General features: G+C 38.0%; 1 protein-coding gene across 6 annotated transcripts in view; it reads right to left on the minus strand.

The window, feature by feature from the left end:
* Positions 1-21,921, minus strand: part of LOC308193401 (uncharacterized protein) — a 272,471-nt gene that overhangs the window by 68,987 nt on the left and 181,563 nt on the right. Inside the window, exons 2-7 of one of the 6 annotated variants that reach the window (XR_013949602.1) lie at positions 18,699-18,808; positions 16,672-16,793; positions 9,452-9,562; positions 8,149-8,229; positions 7,940-8,010; positions 228-7,826 (exon numbers count right to left, since the gene is read on the minus strand). The exons of 2 other annotated variants lie outside the window; for them this stretch is intronic. The gene's annotated coding sequence lies outside the window, so the exon portion shown is untranslated. Of the gene's footprint in view, positions 1-227; positions 8,230-9,451; positions 9,563-16,671; positions 16,794-18,698; positions 18,809-21,921 lie in introns of those variants that run through there. 3 more of the 6 variants (XR_013949600.1, XR_013949603.1, XR_013949601.1) reach the window with 3 other exon arrangements.

Here is a 21,921-nt window from a genome sequence, read left to right on the forward strand (position 1 = left end):
AATCAATGACTATGAGCATCAATTTTCCGTATGAGTCACTATTACACACAGCCTCGATATATTTGATTTTGTTGCACTAAGCAGAATTTACAGCAGACTCAGGGACTTGCAAGGGCAAAAGATTAGAAGTAGTCCAAGTAACCAACATAATTATTCCCTTATTTGCACTCTGACAAAATCTTAAAATCATGGTTAGTTACCTGTATTACAATGAGACACAGGTTGCTATCTACAGATGTCTGAATCCTTAAAACTTCGTTACTGAACTTCAATAAAAAAATTACCCTAACAGAATAACCCTGATATCATTTCTTTGAATTTACTTTTGATATTAGCTATCTGTGTTTCAAGTCTGATAGCAATTTCAATTTCATTCTATATCTATACTGTTGTGGCTTAACCTGGTGGACAGCTAAGCACCACACAGCCATTCACTCACCCTCCCCCAGAGGGAGCTCTCTGGGATGGGGGAGAGAATCAGGAAAAAATAATGAAAGCCTGTGGGTTGAGATAAAAACAGTTTATTAGGACAGAAAAGACATGAAAAAAAAAATGATAATAGTACTACTACTACTAATGTGTACAAAACAAGTGGTGCACAGTGCAATTGTTCACCACCCACTGACCGATGCCCCCAAGCAGCTGGTCCCCCCACCTCGACCAGCCCCCCCCCATATTAATTGTTCAGCATGATGTCTGATGGTATGGAATACCCCTTTGGCCAGTTTGGGTCAGCTGTCCTGGGTCTGTCCCCTCCCAGCTCCTGCTGCACCCCCAGCCTGCCCGCTGGCAGGACAGAGTGAGAAGCTGAAAAGTCCTTGGCTTAGTGTAAGCACTGCTCTGCAACAATTAAAATATCAATGTGTTATCAACATTATTCTCATCCTAAATCCAAAACATAGCACCCTACCAGCTGCTAGGAGGAAAATTAACTCTATCCTAGCCAAAACCAGGACATATGCAATCAGCATTTTTGTTTTACAAATATTATCTCTGACATGATTTGCCATGTATATCTGTTCTACACCGTTTGCCATTTACTTGTTCAAGTAACTGTTCAAGTACATTTTTTTCATCTGTGATCGTGAAAAACTTGGACTTTTTCCACTCTTATTAATGGGAACCTTGAATTATTGTTATATCTGAGGAATCATAGAACCATAGAATCATCAAGGTTGGAAAAGACCTTCAAGATCATCTGGTCCAACCATCACCATACTTCCAATGTCACCCACTAAACCATGTCCCTAAGCACCAGGTCCAACCTTTCCTTGAACACCCCCAAGGAGGGTGACTGAACCACTTCCCTGGACAACCCATTCCAAAGCCTGACTGCTCTTTCTGAGAAGAAATGTCTCCTAATTTCCAACCTAAACCTCCCCTGGCGCAAAGTGAATAGTGCATAATATAGATTTGTCAACAGGACTTTTTGTTTTCTAACACTTAGTTAGGGTCTAAAGCTTCATTTGTAACTTCATGCATGAGCTTTCAGCTTTACATGTGGTAAGCTTACCAGAAGAGGCGGCTGGCAATAGTTGTGCCAGTGAGTTATTTCAGACTTTGACCTGAGAATATTTGTCCCCAGAATCTTGAGAGAAAGAAATTTATTGTAAAAATAAAAAGGGGCAAGAAAAAGTATTTCCAGACTGTGATTACAAAAGTTTCCCTTTTTCTTACTGCGACAAAGCTGACCTTTTGAAGTTTGCAATGACAAAACTGCTACAAATCCAAAATAAACAATCCTTCAATAACAACATACTCAGCTGTGGTATTGTGCTTTGTTGGCATATCTTGCAAACTACTGGAGTGATTTTATCATTAAATAGCAGGTTATTTTAGAAAGCTTATTAAAAAAAAAAAGACAGGAGGATAGTGGAAATGGGAAAGAACAATGGGACAAGAATGACCATTTTGCATAGATTCTCAAAACAGCAAATAGGGATAGGTATTCTAGAAAAAGAACTCAAAGTGGTAACATTGTCATCTGTGATATAAATAATTGAGCGTGGTTTCTCAGATTACAGCTGAATGTTCTCTAGTTCTCCAGCAAAAGGATGAAGAGGATTCTGTCATTCCCTGCATACTGACAGAACTTGGGTTGCAGAGGAAATTAATATGTAAAAATAAATAAATGAATAAAATACACACTGAGATGGTATATAAACAAGTGTGCTTTTTATATCCAATCACATTTTATCTGTAATGTGAGCCAAGATCCAATTTCTGAAAGATCTTTCCAAGTTCCACAGTTTAGAGTTAACCTTTCCTATATGGAAATACAGAATTTCTGGGACATGCAAATATGTCTGTAAAATGAGTACTCCTGAAGAGTAGAGGGTTGATTCATATTTCTAAAGTCTGAGGCAGTGAGCCTGAGGACTAGTAATGCCTCAGGTAATGCCTAGCACATGTAGCTCTAGACAGCTATACAGAAATTCTCTAGCTAGTGAATAAATAGCTTTTGTGTATGGGAATGCCTATAAGAATCTCTGTAGTGAAAAAGGTAAAAGAGAAGCAGCAGGATAGGAAGAATGATCACTAACACAGGGCACTGGAATCCATACTGAAATATTTGGAATTTACCAAATAAATATTAGGAAGAAACTAATGTTGAGAAGACAAAGGAACTGAAGGGGTCTTGATTTTCTCTATCTATTCATGATTGTCTATTTAGGGTAAGGAAAGAGCTGAGACAGTCTTGGGTTTATTAAAATCTTCATTCAATTTTCCTTTGTTAATTAAGAAAAATCAAGGAAGAGATATACAAGCTCTATTTGATTAGAAGTATTTATGCAACTTTCTGTCCTAACAGATTGCATTTCAAAGTCACATTCACAAAGTCACAAGTGCTTTAAAGTAGCTCTCTTCTGATCTTTTAGACTTAATTATTCAGACTTTTTTTTTTTTTTCTGGATATGCTAACATCACATCACATGCAGAGTCTGTCTCATATTTGTCCAACACAGTTTATAAGACAAGGCTTTAACCCAGGACACTTAAGCAGTTGTGCTCTGCTTTTAGGCAGCAGCCAGACACTCAAGCTGTCATCTTCATAAGCATCAATTCTCTTGTGTTCCTGAATCTCAACATCTCTTTCAGCAGCATGTGTACCTCCCAGTGCCCTCCAGAGATGAACAGCTTTGCATTAGATAAACAGGCAGATTAGTGCTTTCAGGACTAGATCCTACCCAATATCCTCTATACCTTTTACTCCTTTCATCATATTAAAACATTTGTGGGTAATTCTTCCTCTGTATAAAACAGGTGAGCAAAGTTTCATATAGAGAAACATTTAAGTCCTATAAATATCGGATACAAAGCCACATAAAAAGATCTGATTTTCACTGCATAAATTTTAAATTGATGTCTAGCATTTATGCTTCCCCCCCAACCCCCATTCTCTTGAAAACAGCTCCTCTGCCACTATAATTATTTTTTTCATTATATTAATTTCTTCAAGGTACATTGCTTGTTCATGTCATATTCTTCAGTGCCGCGTATACCACAGCTGAGATTTTAGGAGGTCCAGTAGATTAGATTAGGGGCATAATTTTCTCCCTCTAATCAGACATATAAATTAGCAATGAACTGCATTGACACACTCACAGTAATTTATTTCTATTTCTGTTGTGTATGTACTCTGTTAAGTATGTATTCAGAGTAGTAGGTCCAAAATTTGACTTAGATATAACTGAAGATAGAATTTAACTTACAGGTAAATTGGTTTTAACATTCAAATTTCTCTATGATAGCTATAATACTTTATTTATTTATTTATTCATTTATTCATTTATTTATTTAGTTTCCTGTAAGAGGTACCTGTCTCAGATAGCTGTAGGATAATTAATACTGAGTATTTACTTTAGAATGACAAAAGTCACAGAGCCTTTTCTTTTTTCTTTTCTTTTCTTTTTTTTTTTTTCCACTTTTGAGACATGAACACCAGCTATGGGCTAGCTTGCTTATTTTTAACTGCATTCCTTTACTATATAAAATGAAAATAAGAAGTAAGAAGACCTTGCAACATCACCCTGGGCCTGGCAACAAATTCTATACTGAGATCTTTCTAGTGTAAATTAGCATAACTCTCTCTTTGTTTATTTAAACTTGCTGACATTTATGCCTCCAGCTTTTTAATGTTCCAGAGGTGATTCTCAGAGCTGCAGCATATCTCAGCCTTTACCAGTGCACCTGGGTTAAAGTCAAATAGAGAGGAGATAGTCAGCAGCTCTTTAAATCAGACCTATGTATTAGAGCCATTCAAGAGATGTATCCTTTTATCTCAAGGCTGGATTAAAATATAAATATTTAATTTGGGGTCTTTTTTTTTTTTTTGTCATTCAGGCAGTTAGATTTCTTTTTCCTTTTTCTTGAAAACAAACCCAGTCACTTGGGGTTCATGCAAAATATTTTGTTCAGTCTTAAGCAGCATATTTTATTTCAGTATATTTGAAATAAGAAGCAGAGAAGCCACATTTCAGATTGTAACATGTATCATGATTTTACATTTTTATCTAATAATCTTGTGCTCAGAGAATTCAGTTAAAAGTATGAAATACATGGGGTCAAGACCTTTCTTGTGTAAGGATCTGACCATTTACAGGACACAAAGTTTACTAAAGCAGTACCATATATTTTGGTAGATGTAGCTCTTCCTCAGCCTTTTCTGTCAGACTCATGATATTCTGTACAGACTATTTAAATATTCATTGGACAAGAGCAAAGCATAAAAATGACTATGTGGCCTGCTTTTTCAGGTGTTCTTCTGGGCAGGATACATTAATTCAAATCCCTTCTCTGAGTCAGCCAAAAATAGAACTGCTATTTCGCAGTGTTCCAACACCTTACTTGTGGGGAAAAGCGACTTTGACTAACTGGATTTTTATGGCAAATGCTTATAAGCTGTTTTCACATTTCAGAATGCTCTGTCACTCTTAGTTGGTACAATAACAATTTGGTATATTTGACTCTGAGTTGTGTTTCCCAGTGAATGACTGATTTGTTGACAATGTAATATCCAGCTATACTGGATATCCTTTAAAAAATACACGTACTGAAAAGAAAAGAACAATCAGTGAAAAAGCTACCCCCACTTACCAGATAATATCAGAACTTTAGAACACTACAGCATTTCTCACTTTATTCAATTAGCACTTTGATTTTATTTTTCTTTTCTCATCTCCTACCCGCCCCCCCCCCCCCCCCCCCCCCGCCCCCCGCAATGATATTTTAAAGAAATGAGAAATGTCAGGAAGAAAGTGTTTGCCTCATCATATCCAACATTGATTCCATTTCAAAGGAAGACATTATTTCATAACCATCTGCAAAGAAGGGATGAAATAGGGTATATAACTTTAAGTAAACTTGCAAGCCATGTTTTTTTTTGGCATTTTGACTAATCTTTCTGAATAATTTAAGAAAATCATCTCTATTTGTGTTCACACTGCACCTAACACAATAGAACTGTGTTGCTACAATGGAAATCAGTCTGTAATCTCTGGTACAATAAAAATATGCTATGGGGAAAAAATCTACTTTAAAACATCTATCACAGAAGCACCAGAAAGTGAGCAAAGTCAACAACAGATGGAAGATATTCTGCTTTACCAGACCTTAGGGGTCTTCGTCAACAGGACCAAATCATAGAATGGCTTAGGTTGGAAGGGACCTCATAGATCATCTATTTCCAACTCCCCTGCCATAGGTAGGGATGCCACCCACTAGATCAGGTTGCTAAGGGCTTTCTTTATCTAACCTTGTCTTGATCACCTCCAGGGATGGGACATCCACAACTTCTCTGTTCCAGTGCCTCACCACCCTCTGAGTAAAGAATTTCCTCCTAACCTCTAATCTAAATCTCCACTCCTTCTGTTTAAAACCATTCCCTCTCATCCTGTCATTATCTAATTGAGCAAAGAGTTGCTCCCCATCTTTTTTATAAGTCTACTTTAAGTACTAAAGGGTTGCAATGAGGTCCCCCCAGAGCCTTCGCTTCTGTAGGCTGAACAGCCCCAGCTCTCTTGACCTTTTCTATAGTCTTACTTGCGGTCTTGAAGACTCCTGAAGGCAGGCCTTCCTGGGAGCCACTAGGAAGGAAAAGTCTCTCTTCTGGAGCAGTTAACCCTTTGGGTGAGCAGTTGTGAGAATGACCAAACTTCTGACATGAAGGCGTTTAAATATTTTTGTAAGAATGGCAAAGGACTGTTGCATAGGTCCTTCGGTACTCTAGTGCCTTAGCCATCAACACCAACCACACAGGAAAGGACACACAAATGAGGATGGTCTTCTTTGCTCTGTCACTGGACCCATCACTGCTCTTTCTGATTAGCTACTAGGGAGAGTTTTTCTTTCTCTTTTCTCTATTTTCTCTTTTTCACTTTTATTTTTTCTCTATTCTCTTCCTCTTCTCTTTCTCCCTTCCTTCCTCTCTTGCTCCCTCCATCTCTCTCTCTCTCTTTGTAACTTTCACCACTGACAGTCTTTGTGTGCCATCAGCTATGAGCCCTGCTAATATCCCTCTGTGCAGGTGAATCTGTCCCAACATCCTTTGTGTAACAGGATCTGTGATTAGGATGGTAAAAGTGACAAAGAATATTGTGGATTAAAGATAAAAAAGAATTCTGCACAGTAATGGAGAAAGAGCTGGAGCGACGACTGAAGAATGCTAGTGAACTCTCAGAAGAGAACATTCAGAAACTGGAAATGAAGAAACAAATTCTCAAAATATATTTCACAGACAGTATAAGAAATCCTGACATTCTGAAGACAACAGCAAAAGATACCAATTTACTACTGCCCAACTCCTTATGTTAGCAATGTATTTGATTATTTTCTTTACCATCCATTTGCACTGGTATTTTTTTTTTAATTTTTTTTTTGGATAAATTTCTTAAATGAATCCTGAAGAAAGGGTCTGGTACTTATACATTTGATCATTGGTATAAAAATGACTATAGGTAACATCCCAGTTTTCATTCAAATTTTATTTCTTTTGCTATCCATCTGAATGATTATAAGTAAAGAAGGAGTAAAGCGAGCTAGATATTGATATGTCTCATTTTCTATTTTCAGGTTTCATATATGAGACTAAGTCTCAAAATCTGAAAGAAGAATAGCACAGATTTTCTATTTTCCTATTCATAAACTGAAGAATTGGGTATTTCTGAAGCACATGAAGCAAATAAAAGTCTTTTTTATTATTATTCATAACTAAAATTCTGGTCTATTTTTATTCTTACTATAGCTTTTATGGAAAGCTATGCATCTGAGTCAGCACCTCAAAGAAAAGCTAATTTTCAATTCATGACATCTATTTTTTTCCCTCCAATTACTTATCTTCATTTCCTTCTCATTTCATTTTTCCTTTTTGATTCTCATTCCCTCAGAAGAAATTGCTATATAGTGCAAATCTATTTGAGAGAGATATATCATATACTTGAGTAGTCTTTAGTTTTATTTTTTTTTTTTGTTTTGGTTTGATTTTGGTTTCTTTTTAAACTACCATAACTACATGGTCTTGATATATAGGTCTAGAGTGTGGGAAGGAGAAAGGCTGTATGGGAGGAATGCCCATTTGTGCATTTTGTGATTGTTTTTGTGGTCAGATCTTCAGTGTCATTTTTCTCCTAGCTCCTGTGCTTTCTTTTCTGTACTGTATGTCTTTTTCTCCACTCTACTGTATCATCAGCTGTGATTGCTAAAACTTGTGTTATTTTCAGTGATATTAGGGTCCAAGGAGATGTTAGACATATGATTTTGTATGCACTTCTGTTTTAAAACTTAAGATACTCAGTGTTCTTGAATAGTGTAAATTTCCAAAGAGGATCCTGTAAAATGTTTGACAGAAGTACATTGTCATTAAAAATTCACTCCAATCTGTAGACATATTTCTAATCACTGCCTTTGCAGTGGATTTTCTTGGTGCTCATCCTGCACTTACCTAGAAACATGCTGACACTTTTAAGTATTCCAGTGCAGCAAAGTTTTCAATATATGCCTTGAAAGATAGTTCTGTGAATCATCCACCCACAGCAACAGAGAGAAAAAAGTTATTCATCCAGGTTTATGGGGAGAAGATATTTTTTCATTATCTTCCCCAAACAAGTGTCTTTGTCTTAATGATGGCAGAGCAAAAGGAGTCTTGCTTACATGTACAAGAAATTTCTAGTTGATCTTACTCATGGTCCACCACAGTATTTGATGCTTGGGCACTGCTGCAGTTTCCATGACCTATGACACCACAAAGCATTAGCAGATTAGGAAATATAAAAATATATTTTGTTTACTTACAAATAAAGGACATGGAAAAAGAGTGTCCTGACTGTTATATATATTATTTCTACAATAACTGTGATTTTTGGGTTTGGTTTTATTTTTTAAAGACTACTTTGCAGAAAGAGAAATGGCAGGTATAGCAGTAAGTCTGCTATTAAAAATCATGTGTTCAGTTCCCTAGAGTGCTTATCCTGATTTGAACAAATATGGATCCTGCAACTGAAAGCTTAACATTGAATGTCAAGTACTTCTGAAGTTTCCCTGGAACTTGAACAAGTTAGATCTTTACAATTTATTTCTCTTAACATATTGCTTCTCTCCAACAACATTCAGACTTTACTTAATATTACCTGACTGAGTACCATGGTAACAAGTATATAAAAATGTAGCAACTTGGGCCAATCATTCAGTGAAATTAAGACAGTTTCCTCAATTTAACTTAATTGAGGACATGACTGAGGATCCTAAAGTGCAAAACAGATACGCAAAATGAAGAATCCAGCTGCTCAGAGAGGAACACTTTCCAAATATAGGGTGACCAAAAGACTGACAGAGGCTCCCATTTATAACTCAGACAGGGTTAACTGGAAGAGCTGGAAGAGTCTGTTTAGCAGATTTTTCAATCTGCAGACAGTAACAGCAAGGACCTAACCCCAAAGACTCTGACTAAAGGAGAATTCTTATAATAAAAAATTTTCTGAGCCATCAAGCCATAAGTAATCACATCGTAGGGAGCACGGAGAAGCTAAGAGCAATTTTAACATTGGTACTCAATGTATGCTAGTTCAGAGTAGTTCCATACTCTATTCTTGATCAAAGACGGCTTTCCTTCTTTACTTTTAGTCCTGATTGAAATGACTTAACTGAAAAGTAACTGAAAAATTTTCAGTGGATCTATGAAATAAATGCATTCTCTCAGATCACAATCTTACTTGTGTTAATTCTGCAGGGCTAAAAGGAGTAAATCTGAAAATACCTTTATGTTGGTCAGCAGCTCCAAATACCCAGAGGAAGTAGAGCTGTGTTAAGTAGAACTATTTTTACCTAGCCACTTTTCAGAGAAGTACAGCAGTTTAAATATAAAGATGATGAAATCATAACAAAGTGAAGAGTGAACAATTAAAATCACTAGAACATTCTGAGTGTGATTTTGCTTGGGTCAGAAGTGAGCACGTACCCAGAAACAACCTGAGAATCTGTATCCAAAGAAATAGTGCTTCTAGCAGGAGCAGAGCCCACCTGAAGAGAGGCAAATGGATACACTCCTTTCACTCTAGGTATGGGATTCCTATTAATAGTAAAACACAAAAATATACAAGAAACAAGGTTAGAACAATTCCTTATACAACAGTTCAAGAAAACAATTTAAACTAAATTCCCAAAGAACATTCTTAGAGAGCTTACAATTTGTTCAGATGTGAGTATCCTCCTTATAAACACTTACAAATGTTTACGCTTACACAGAGGCAATAACTGTGTTAAGAGGGTGCATTCAGAGAAGTGTTGCCAGCAGGTCAAGGATCCTCCCCCTCTACTCAGCCCTGGTGAGGCCACACCTGGAGTATTGTGTCCACCTGTGTATGAGGACAGGCAGAGAGAGATGGGCCTGTTTAGCCTGGAAAAGAGAAGACTGAGGGGAAACCTCATCAGTGTGTATAAATATCTGAAGGAATAGTGTCAGAGGATGAGACCAGTTTCTTTTCAGTTGTGCCCAGCAATAGTGGCAATGGGTACAGACTGAAACACAGTAATATGAGAAAACACTTCTTCACAGTGAAGGTGACAGAGCACTGGAACAGGTAGCCCAGAGAGGCTGTGGAGTCTCCTTCTCTGGAGATATTTGAAACCCTTCTGGATGCCATCCTATGCAATGTGCTCAAGGTAATCCTGCTTGGCAGGAGGGTTGGACTAAATGATCTTCAGAGGTCCCTTCCAACCTTGACCATTCTATGATTCTGTGATTCTGTAACTGTAGCCCTGAGTCTGTAAAAGTTCATCTAACAAGACTGAGATATTTATATCTTGCTTACACACCTTTAGACAATGCACTGTGATTGGTTTTGAAAATATATTCCATATGTTTTATCATAGATATGTTACTGTATTTAATACTGAGATCCATTACCCTCAGAGTAAAGTGGCTTCTGTCATCTGGATATGTTTATTTTTGAAAGCTTTTAGCACTTTCATGGCTGCATGACAAGTTTAGATTATTACAGTATATCCTAAGTGTAAACTGAGATTTGGAATCAAAGTACAGTCCATTTATTCAGTATTTGCTGCTCATTAATCTTTTTTTTTTTTTTTTAAGTGCCCATCAACTATTTAACAACCCGCAGTGCATTGTAATGTCATATAGAAACTTGTCTTGTGGTTATAATAAATAATGTTTTTCAAGATCACACGGAGTTTTTCAGTATTCTTCAACTGTGTAGTCAAAACCGAGCTGTAAATATTTCAGTAGTTCGTATCTAACAAAGTGCTGATATTATTTATAGTGCTTTGTGTGTCAGCCCACTGATTACTACAAAAGTATATATGCATGTGTATTTGCATATGAATACATATATACAAATAAAACTAGACAAAAACAAGATAATGCTGGTATATGCCCAAAATACCTGTTCCCATAACAGACCACCCATAAAACTTAGAATAAAATAAGCTTTTAAATGCCTGACTTTCATTTGGATTTCTATTTTCCTTAACAGTGTTTTCATGAGTTTGAAACTTTTATTGCTTACAAAGACTCAGAACAAGCTACAGTTTACTGATAATTCAGTATCTTCTTTGTATAGAGAATATTAAGAAGAGATAGTTGTGTGAACTGTTTTCTTCCAACAGCAGGAAAAAAGTCTGCTTTCTTTGCTTCAACCTTCAGTGTTAAGACCAGCACTCAGGAATCTCAGAGCCTTTGTACAAGAGAGAAATTCTGGAGAAAGGAGGACTTTCTCTTGGTCGAGGAGGATTAGGTAAGAGATCATTCAGGCAAAACTGACACCCGTAGATCCATGGGCCTAGATGGGATGCACCAGTGGGTGCTGAGGGAGCTGGCAGATGTTATTGCTTTGACACTCATCTTTGACAGGCTGTGGAGAACAGGAGAGGTGGCTGAGGGATGGAAGAAAGCCAATATCGCTCCAGTCTTCAAAAAGGACAAGAAGGAAGACCCAGGTAACTCCGGGCCAGTCAGCTTCACCTCCATACCTAGAAAGGTGATGAAACAGCTCATCCTGGATGTCATCTTCAAGCATGTGGAGAGTAAGAAGGTGATCAGGAGTAGTCAGCATGGATTCACGAAGAGGAAATCATGCTTAACCAATCTGATAGCCTTCTGTGATGGAATGACTGGATGAGTAGATGAGGACAGAGCAGTGGATGTTGTCTACTTTGAATTCAGCAAGGCTTTTGATACTGTTTCCCATAACATCCTCATAGACAAGCTCAGGAAATGCAGGATAGATACTCATCTACACTGACATGGATTGAGCTGAGAGTCAGAGAGCAGGCTGGCAGAGCTCAGAGGATTGTGATCAGCAAGCAGTGCAGAGTTCAGTTGGAGGCCTTTAGCTAGTGATTTCCTCCAGGGGTCAGTACTGGGTCCAGTCTTGTTTAACTTACTCATCAATGACCTGGATAATGGAACAAAGAATATGTCTGCTGATGACACAAAACTGGAGGAATGGTTGATATAGAAGAGAGCTGTGCTGCCACTCAGAGGGACCTGGACAGGCTGGAGAGTGGGGTGGTGAGGAACCTCATGAAGTTCTACAAAGGCAAGTGCAGAATAACCCCCTGAACCAGTACAGTCTGGGGGTTGACCTGCTGGAGAGCAGCTCTGCAGAGAAGGACCTGGGAGTCCTGGTGGACAACAGGTTAACCATGGGCCAGCAATGTGCCCTTGTGGCCAAAAAGGCCAACAGTATCCTGTGGTAGATTCAGAGGTCTGTTGCCAGCAGGTCGAGGGAGGTGATCCTCCTCCTCTGCTCAGCCCTGGTGAGGCCACACCTGGGGTATTATGTGTAGTTCTGGGCTCCTCAGCACAAGGGGGACATGGAACTACTGGAGTGAGTCCAGAGGAGGACTACTAAAATGATTAGGTGATTGGAGCTTCTGTCATATGAAGAGAGGCTGAAAGAATTCAGCCTGTTTAGCATGGAGAAAAGAAGACTGAGGGGATCTTATCAATGTGTATAAATATCTGAAGGGACAGTGTCAAGAGGATAGGGTCATCCTCATTTTCGTGGAGTCCAGTGACAGGACAAGAGGCAACAGGCACAGACTGAAAAACATGAATTTCACAGAATCACAGAATCACAGAATTGGAAGGGGCCTCAAGAGATCATCGGTCCAGCCCCCCTGCCAAAGCAAGTTCTGTAGAGCAGGTTGCCCAGGTAGGTGTCCAGACGGCCCTTGAATATCTCCAGAGAAGGAGACTCAACAACCTCCCTGGGCAGCCTGTTTCAGTGCTCCATCACCCTCACCATGAAGTTCTTTCACACATTGGTGTGGAACTTCCTGTGATCCATTTTGTGGCCATTGGGCCTTGTCCTGTCCCCACAAACCACTGAAAAGAAGTTGGCCAAATCCCTCTGTCTCCCACACTTAAGATATTTGTAAACATTGATAAGATCCCCTCTCAGTCTTCTCTTCTCAAGGCTGAACAGGCCCAGGTCTCTTCAGTCTTTCCTTATAGGGAAGATGCTCCAGGCCCTGTATCATCTTTGTTGCCCTCTTCTGGACTCTTTCCAGGAGATCCCTGTCTTTTTTTGTACTGGGGAGCCCAGAACTGGACACAGTACTCCAGGTGAGGCCTGACCAGGGCAGAGTAGAGGGGGAGGATCACCTCCCTTGACCTGCTGGCCATGCTCTTTTTTATGCACGCCAGGATCCCATTGGCCTTCTTGGCCACCAGGGCACACTGCTGGCTCATGGTCAACCTGTCATCCACCAGGACCCTCAGGTCCTTCTTTACAGTGCTCCTCTCCAGCAGGTCATCCCCCCGCTTGTACTGATACATGTAGTTGTTCCTTCCCAGGTGCAGGACTCTACACTTTTGTTAAACCTCATTTGGTTTCTTCCTGCCCATCTCTCCAGCCAGTCCAGGTCTTGCTGAATGGCAGCACAGCCTTCTGGCATGTTGGCCACTCCTACCAGCTTTGTATCGTTGGTGTACTTGCTGAGGGTGGACACTATTCTCTCATCAAGGTCGTAGGTGAAGATGCTGAACAAGACCGGACCCAGCACCGACCCCTGGGGAATACTGCTAGTCACAGATCTCCAGCCAGAATCTGCGCCACCGATCACCACACTCTGAGCTTGGCCAGTCAGCCAGTTCTCAACCTACTTTACTGTCCACTCGTCTATCCCACACTTTTTCAGCTTTGCTAGCAGGATGTCTTGGGAGACAGTATAAAAAGCCTAGTTAAAGTCAAGGTAGATGACATCCACTGCTCTCCCCCATTTACCCAGCTGGTGATGCCATCATAGAAGGCTACGAGGTTGGTCGAACATGATTTCCCCTTGGTGAATCCATGCTGACTACTCCTCATAACATTCTCTTCCACTTGCTTGGAGATGGCATCCAGAACAAGCTGTTCCAACACCTTTCCAGGGACAGAGGTAAGACTGACTGGCCTGTAGTTTCCCAGATCCTCCTTCTTGCCCTTCTTGAAGTGACATTGGCTTTCCTCCAGTGAGGTGCCTTCAGGCACCTCTCCTGTTATCCAAGACCCTTCAAAGATGATAGAGAGCAGTTTGGCGATCACCTCCACTAACTCCCTCAGCACACATCGTTGCATCCCATTGGGGCCCATGGATTTATGTGTGTTGAGTGCACAGAGATGCTCCCGAACCACTCCCTCGTCAACCAGGGGGGAGATCTGCACTTCCCAGACTCTTTCTCTTCCCTCCAGGGTCCAGGAGTCCTGGGGGAGAATCTTTGAAGCAAAGACTGAAGCAAAGAAGGCATTCAGTATCTCCACCTCCTCAGCATCCCCCATTACCAGGACACCCCCCTTGTTCAGCAGGGGACCCACATTATCTTTAGTCTTTCTTTTACTGTTTACATACTTTAAAAAAAAAACTTGTTATCCTTTATCTCTTTTGCAAGCTTCACCTCCAGGTGGGCTTTAGCTTTCCTTGTCGTGTCCCTGCAGGCCCTGACAACACTCCTATACTCCTCCCTAGAGGACAGGCCTTTTTCCACATTTCATGGGCCTTCCTTTTGATCTTGTTGATGAGCTCCTTGCTCATCCACACAGGTTTCCTGCCCCCCTTCCCTGATTGCCTACTCTTCGAGATGTACCAATCCTGAGCTTGGAAGAAGTGCTCTTTAAATGTTTTAAATTTCCATATGAGTATGAGAAAACACTTCTTTACAGTGAGGGTGACAGAGCACTGGAACAGGTAGCCCAGAGAGGCTGTAGAGTCTCCTTCTCTGGAGGTACTTGAAACCTTTCTGGATACCATGATCTCTAGAGGTCCTTTCTAACCTCAACCATTCTGTGATTCTGTCTATTTCTTTCCATTTTCTGCTCAAAATTTTGACCCTTCTTACTGAGAGATTTTGATCAAAATCTGTCCTGCTTTCACAACTAAAGAGGATACTAGTTCTGTGATCTTGAGATCATAGCCAGGAGACTGTAAGTAGGTATGTGTTTAGCATCATGACAGGGAAGTCCACATTTATATACACCCACTGCCTATTTTCTATAGCAGCCACAGGATCTGCATACAGTATTGGTAACTGTATTACAGAAAGAAAGGATCATTTTCTTCCCAGCCCTTGTGGCTTTTTCCATAGATTGTACAGCCACATAAAGTGTAAGAATAAGTGTAAAAGCTTAGTCCTATGGATACAAATAAAGATAACAGGACTGAAAACCAGGATTGAACTTTATCAGAAACTAATGTGATAAAATACATGCTTCACAGCTCTCAAGAATAAGTTAACTATGAGTCTTTGACTTGATATAGAGCACAAAAGCAAATATTAGATGTTTAGACTCATGCATGAAATGGCAAAGATGTTTTCATTAATTCATTCTGCAAATGCTTACATTAGGCCATACAAAACAGTTTGAAGTTAAAAATTGTTTTTTCTTTGGAAGTACACTGGAAAAGAAAAAGACAGATTACACTTGATTTAGGTACATTATAATTAGAGATATGTGAATATAATTTGTATTATTGGCAAAATCAGTGCAAATATATTAAAATGTAGTGCATGCATTAGTCACTTTGCTAGTGTTCTGTCATACAAGAAATAATATGCCATAAGCTAACATAATATGCTTCAACTTCAAAAGTACTGTGTTTTTGATTTTAACTGAACAAAAAGAAGGCTGAGAAAACAACAGCAGCTCTTTCTGACATTTTAATGTCTCTGAGCAAACCTCAAACCTCAGAACAAAAATTAATATGCACAAATTTAGCATGCAGTTTGTGAGCTTAAAAAAAAATATAATTGATAAATTTTCCATTTTCTCCAGTGATTCACTAAGCCTTGACCAGGTTCAGTTGTTAATGAAATAATACCATGACAGAGAAATTCAAAGGAGTGTAGTTATGAAGAATTTCATAAATATGAATGGAAAACCCAAACAACTTCCCTGGTTATTGGTATATATATGTTGTGGGTTTTTTTTTTTTCAATATTTCTTTTGTCTTTTCATATTTTCTGTTTGTTTTCTTTGTAAACAGTAAAGTTTGTTGATAGTACTATTCTTCTGAAGAGATGTTTATAATTACAACATATAGAACCTGAACTATGAGAAACATACTAGAAACTATTCTACAAAATAACAAGGTGATGATCATTGTATATCAGCTTGTAGTTTTTGGGAGAAAAGTTTCTTTAAAAAAATTTCTAAACTGAAAATCTATTTTCTTGGGAAGCACTAACTTGTCACCTGCCATATGTCATATGCTGAATTCCTTACCTTCTCTTCAGCAATAACTCCCAGTACCACTTTCTGGCTGAGATATGGGATGGTCTTCCCAAGTCAGGATACAGTTTTAACTTTGCTATGAACCCTGAGCAAATTGTACAGATGTGAATGACCACCGGCAGTCAAATGTTTGCAGTCTTCTTCCCACTTCCTGCAGACCACCTTTCTTCAGGAGCACCAAAGGAAGTCTAAAGCGGGAAGCCCTGACTACCCTGCTGTCTAATGGGAAGGGGGACAGAAGCTCTGTGAAGACAGCTTTACTTTGCTGTAGATAAAAAGCAAGCATATACTTACTGTGTGCCAAAACCAAACAAATAAACATACACACACACACAGAGTACAAACAAATGAACAAACAAAAAAACACCAAGGCAGCAAGCTCAATCATTAAGTATCTGCAAAAATAAGCGATTAAAGGTTTCCCACACTTAAATAAACATATTACCTTGTGTTGAAGAAATATGATACAAGCTCATTCTATGCTGGCATCCATCTTCAGATGCATTCCCTTCATCAGAAAATACCAACAGAGTTCAGTAGGTCTTGTCTAAGAATAATGAGGGAGGGCTGAGGAAGGGAAAACATTTACAATACAAAGTCTTTTAAACATGGAGATGACATCAAGTGAACACTCAAGATAATATGGATACTATTTATAACTAAAAAAAGAAACATCCATGGACAAGAGAAGGATTGAAACCACTGAGACTGAAGTAGTCATAGAGTACCCTAGAACTGTGTGAAAGGCACACTTTTGCTTTAAATAGCAGAGAAAATATTGGAAAACTGTGAATAGTCTTCTTACATGACAAAGGTTACTGCTTTTTAAGAGGTTACTTCAAACAAATCTTAAATTCTTTTGAAGTTTTTCCTCTGAACCATAAACTAAGATAGTGACACAGAATATTCCTACAATCTCAGTTTTATGTGTATGCCACTAACTGTGGCACAGTATATACACAGTATATGCACAGTAGGAGTCCCAGGTCTATTCAAAATAATAATCATTTCGTCCTTTTATAATGTAGCAGTCAAACAGTGGCATATGCAGCCTAGGCTCAGTCAATGGTGAGCACTTACATGACTTGCTACATATAACAACATAAACAACATAAAAACAACAACATAAAGCAACATAAAACATTCAGTTGGCTGTTAACCTGTGCAAAACACAACTGTGCATGGAGAAAGAAAATACCCTTTTCTCCCATATGAAAATGCATTATTTTTGTAGTCCATTTAAGTGCTCGTAGCTGAATGTGTTGCTCTTTTATGGCCAGAAAAAAAAGAAAAAAAAAGTGGAAAAAAAAAAAGTGTTTTGAAAGCATTTATGATTTTCAACCTGTTTCTGAACAGGAAGGGGGAAAAGTATCAATTCTTTTCTTATTCAGGAGCTATTAATATTTTCTTCTTGCCTGATCTGACTCTGAATTTGTCTTGGATTATTTGGAAAATTGTCTTTTTCATAATCTTTTTGTTATGAGCCTGTAAAGCAATCTTAATGATCTGGACAAGCCCTGAAGCCCCTCTAAAGCTATATGGAAAAATTAATTGAGGATTCATGCCCTTTGTAGCTTAATAGCTCAGACAAATTCTTTCACATATGTTAATAAACTACTGTGGCACTATGGTGTTTCTGTCTTGGTTTCTTCTCAGTTATTATTCCTGTGTCATCTCAGTTAGCTAGTTCATGATCTTAATGTAATTCTCACCTAATCCCCTTTCCCTTTCCTCTGTCAGCAGTATTTCAATACATAACCTTTTACTGTATACACTTGTTTGTTACATATATTTCAGGACACTTTCTAACAACGGCTTCCCATTCTATTCTGTTCTGCATTATATGTTAACATTAAATCCATATTTACAAGAACTGCTATGGTTGCCTTGCTCGCTCTCTCTCTCTCTCTCTCTCTCTCTCTCTCTCTCTCTCTCCCCCCTTTCCCATATGTCTCATACATACATACAGAGAGAGAGAGAGAGAGAGAGAGAGAGAGAGAGAGAGAGGAGAGAGAGAGAGACTAGGACTAGTTTTTAATTGTTGAGAAGAACAGGTCTGCAGAAGCAAGAACAAGAGTCAGGAAACCCAGGTGTGATATTGTTCTTGCCAATGTCTAGCCATTTGATCTGTTTATTTCCACTTGTGATCCTTGTCTCTCATGTCTGTAGTTTGGGACAAGAAAAGATTGAGCCATTATGTCCTATTGAGACACTGGCAGCTAAGTTCCATTGAGTGACCACATAATTGGTTCTAGTTCATGGCAGAAGGAACATAATAAAAGCAAGGAAACACGTGCATGCATGAGCTATCTTCATGGTTCTGCACAGCCACCAAGTGTAAATATACGCATATCCATGATTACATCCATGATATTCCTCACCCCACCTTACGGGAGTAGCTAACGATACTCTCTGCTCCTCCTGTTACAGCTTAACAGGTACTTTGGAAATAATGTGAGAATATATATTCACCTCCATTGCTCTTACTGTACTTCCAAGCCTGAGTGGAGGTAATTAGAGCATTGTTCAGGCTGGGAAACATGCAGAAGCCCACCTTGCAGGAGGCAGTCACCACCAATGCCCTGCAGGACAAAGAAACAATACTGCAGGAAGGAACTAAGTATTTTCATACACACACACAGAGCTCTGCCCCACCCCAATATGCCAACTTGGATAGACCTCAAACTGGTGTAAACAGAAAATGTATTATCAGAAACAGTGGTGAATTATGGTTAACATGTTTGTTAAATCAGGCAATCTTTTGAGGCACTACCAAAGTTTAAAGCACCTGAAGGGCAATTCAAACACTGTTACCATATTCTAAACTGAAACGTTTTCTGTAGAAAGAAGCCACTTGTCTTAAAGAGAAAAAAAAAAATGTTTTTTTTTTTTTTTTTTTTTGTATAAGAAACAAGCTTATTCTGCTGTATCTAACGTGACATGTCTTTAAGAAACATCTCAGTATTGAGGCTGTAACATTTTATTTCCACAGGGAAGTTTAAGTGCTTGTTTAAAGTAAGTATAGAAACAATACCATTATTTTTCACCTTGATCCTGAATTTACTACTAAACAAAACATTTATTCCTATAAATAGTCCTAGGAACTTTAAATTTATACCACTTCCATGTGAATTACTCTTCACTTCACTTTTTTTTTTTTCTTTTTAGTAAGAAACTTAAGGAAAATTAAGGAAATGTAATTTTAAGGAAATAAGGAAATTAAGGAAAATTAATGAATTAAGGAAAATTAATGAATTAAGGAAAATTAAGGAAAATTAAGGAATTTTAATACGGAAATTTTCAGTGAGACCACTGCCACCACTAACCAGTACATTTGCCATCAAATCTTTACAATAGCCAATAAGCACAAATTTGTTTGCTGGTATGACTGAAATAGCCGACAAACTATATTAAAAATCATAAAAGTTAGTTTCCTATTAAATTTGTATTAGATTTTGGCCACAGGGCTGTGGCACAACAATGACAAAATAATGTTGTGCCTGTCTTTCCTGGAAGAAAAATATTTATCTTAGGGCAAGAACTCTGGTATTTAAGTTCCAACCATTCACCCTGGAATTTGGTTCAGCAGATCTGTACATCAGTAAAATTTTTATATCTCTTGATGATGACATGAAAGTCCAAATTTGAGTTGAAGACCTGTTCTCTCCAGTCCTCTGCTTTATTCTGTTCTTTGAACTGATCTGCTGACGTGTTTGTTTGTTTGTTGTTTTTAATTAAAATTCTGTTTCATAGAAAGGAAAAAAAAAATAGAAATTGCTGTCTGAAATTAATGCCTAAAAAGGCAAAAACTACTATAACAAAGGTAGTATAGTAGTATGTTAGAGTCCTGTTAAATAATGACTTTAGAAGCCTAGATTTCAGCTTAAGATTTGTGCCCAAATACAGACAGTGAGATTTGACTGAGTTAAATATTTATTTTTCTACCTTCAGCTACAGTATGTAGCAAAGATGTTACTTGCTGCACATTTCTGCAGAAACATGATGAAAATAAGCTTCTCGTACATTTTTGTTATGCCCTTGTATATTCTTGAATGGTCAGAAAGCAGTGGTCATGGTTTCATCTTTAAAAACAAGCAGTACATCAAACATGGTAAATAACACTTCCCTATTGAAAGGTAAAACATGGAAGGGAAACCAACACGTGAGAGTACAACTTCAGCATGTACCACTAGGATATTAATAGTTTCAAGACAAAATCAAGATTTTGGTATTGTTTAATTATTATTTATTATCCTCACTCTTTCCTAAAAACAATCTAGGATTCTGCTTTAAATTTAATTTTGAGTAACTTTTAAATATTTATTTTAAAATGTGCTATAACATCAAGAAAGAATATGTTTACTTTTCAGGAACAAAATCCTTAAAATTCTGATTTTTTTTTAATTAAATTTAACACAGGAACACTAAAGCAACCAATAAATAGTAACAAGTTCAAAAGCTTTGTTCAGTACTAAGAAATGAAGTAGTGTAAGAAAAATATTATTTTATGGATGGCTTGTTTTTAAGGAAGTTATTATATAAACAATATTCAAACAAAATCACTTTTATGAGAAAGATTTTTATTTTCTGTGATTAGGAAAAAATGTTGCCAGTTCTAGCCTGCTGAGCCAAAAAAAAAAAAGGACAGGAAAAGAGATCTCAGTATTAAATAACAGAGAAATAATGGTGACTAATAAGACAAAGAGTATACAGTTATTAAGCAGAAACTGTGGTCATAATGAGATTTCCTTCCAAAGATAAATTTGAAAAAAAATGACAGCATACAGACCTCTCCTGTTCTTTACTTTCCTATCCTCTCTTTTATTCTCTCATAAGTTTCTCATTCCCTTCCCTTCCCTTCCCTTCCCTTCCCTTCCCTTCCCTTCCCTTCCCTTCCCTTCCCTTCCCTTCCCTTCCCTTCCCTTCCCTTCCCTTCCCTTCCCTTCCCTTCCCTTCCCGCAGAGACCTACAAAATAGAATCCTTTCTTTTTCATGATAAAGTCAAAACACACTATATTTTGAATAACAACATTTGAAATCCTCAAATGTTCTAAGTGGTGCCTACTGTAGGAGTTTAAACAGAATGCCTACGGCAAATCAATATTCTCCTGCTTTATTCTGTAATACTTAGCCCTCTTGTGATTTGGCAAAGTTTAATATTGCCATTTCTCAGAAAGTGGTGAAATCTCTGAGACTGAGTATGGCTAAGAGGCTCCCACAACTTTGATTACCTGTACTTAAAAACAAAACTAAAAAAAAAGCCCTATAACACAATTCTTAAAACATTTTATTCTAAAGCTTATACTGAATAAGAAATCCACATGACCTTATTTATTATGAAGAGGACCTCAGGAAGAATTTGTAAAGATGGCTCTCCAACTGTAAACATCCATTCTGAATTTATCTGCAGGTATGTTCACTTTTATATTTTGTGTTAATACATGCATTATTGATTGCATTCATTACTAAACAATGGCTCATATCTTCAGTACAAAACAGATCCCTTAAAATTTTCATGAAACTGAAATATTTCAGCTGCTGTTTTAGAGAAAAATGTGACTAGACCATTTTCACCTTCTCTATGTCTAGTTTAGCAACTTGATTTAGAATTTATTTTTTTCTCTTGAAAAAGTGAAAGGAGAAAGCTCAAGGCTCTCTAAAAGAGGATCCCAAGAGAATTGTCTCTCCCATTCCA

This window comes from Anser brachyrhynchus (assembly GCF_964034855.1).
Source record: "Anser brachyrhynchus genome assembly, chromosome: 3".
Taxonomy (NCBI): Eukaryota; Metazoa; Chordata; class Aves; order Anseriformes; family Anatidae; genus Anser; species Anser brachyrhynchus.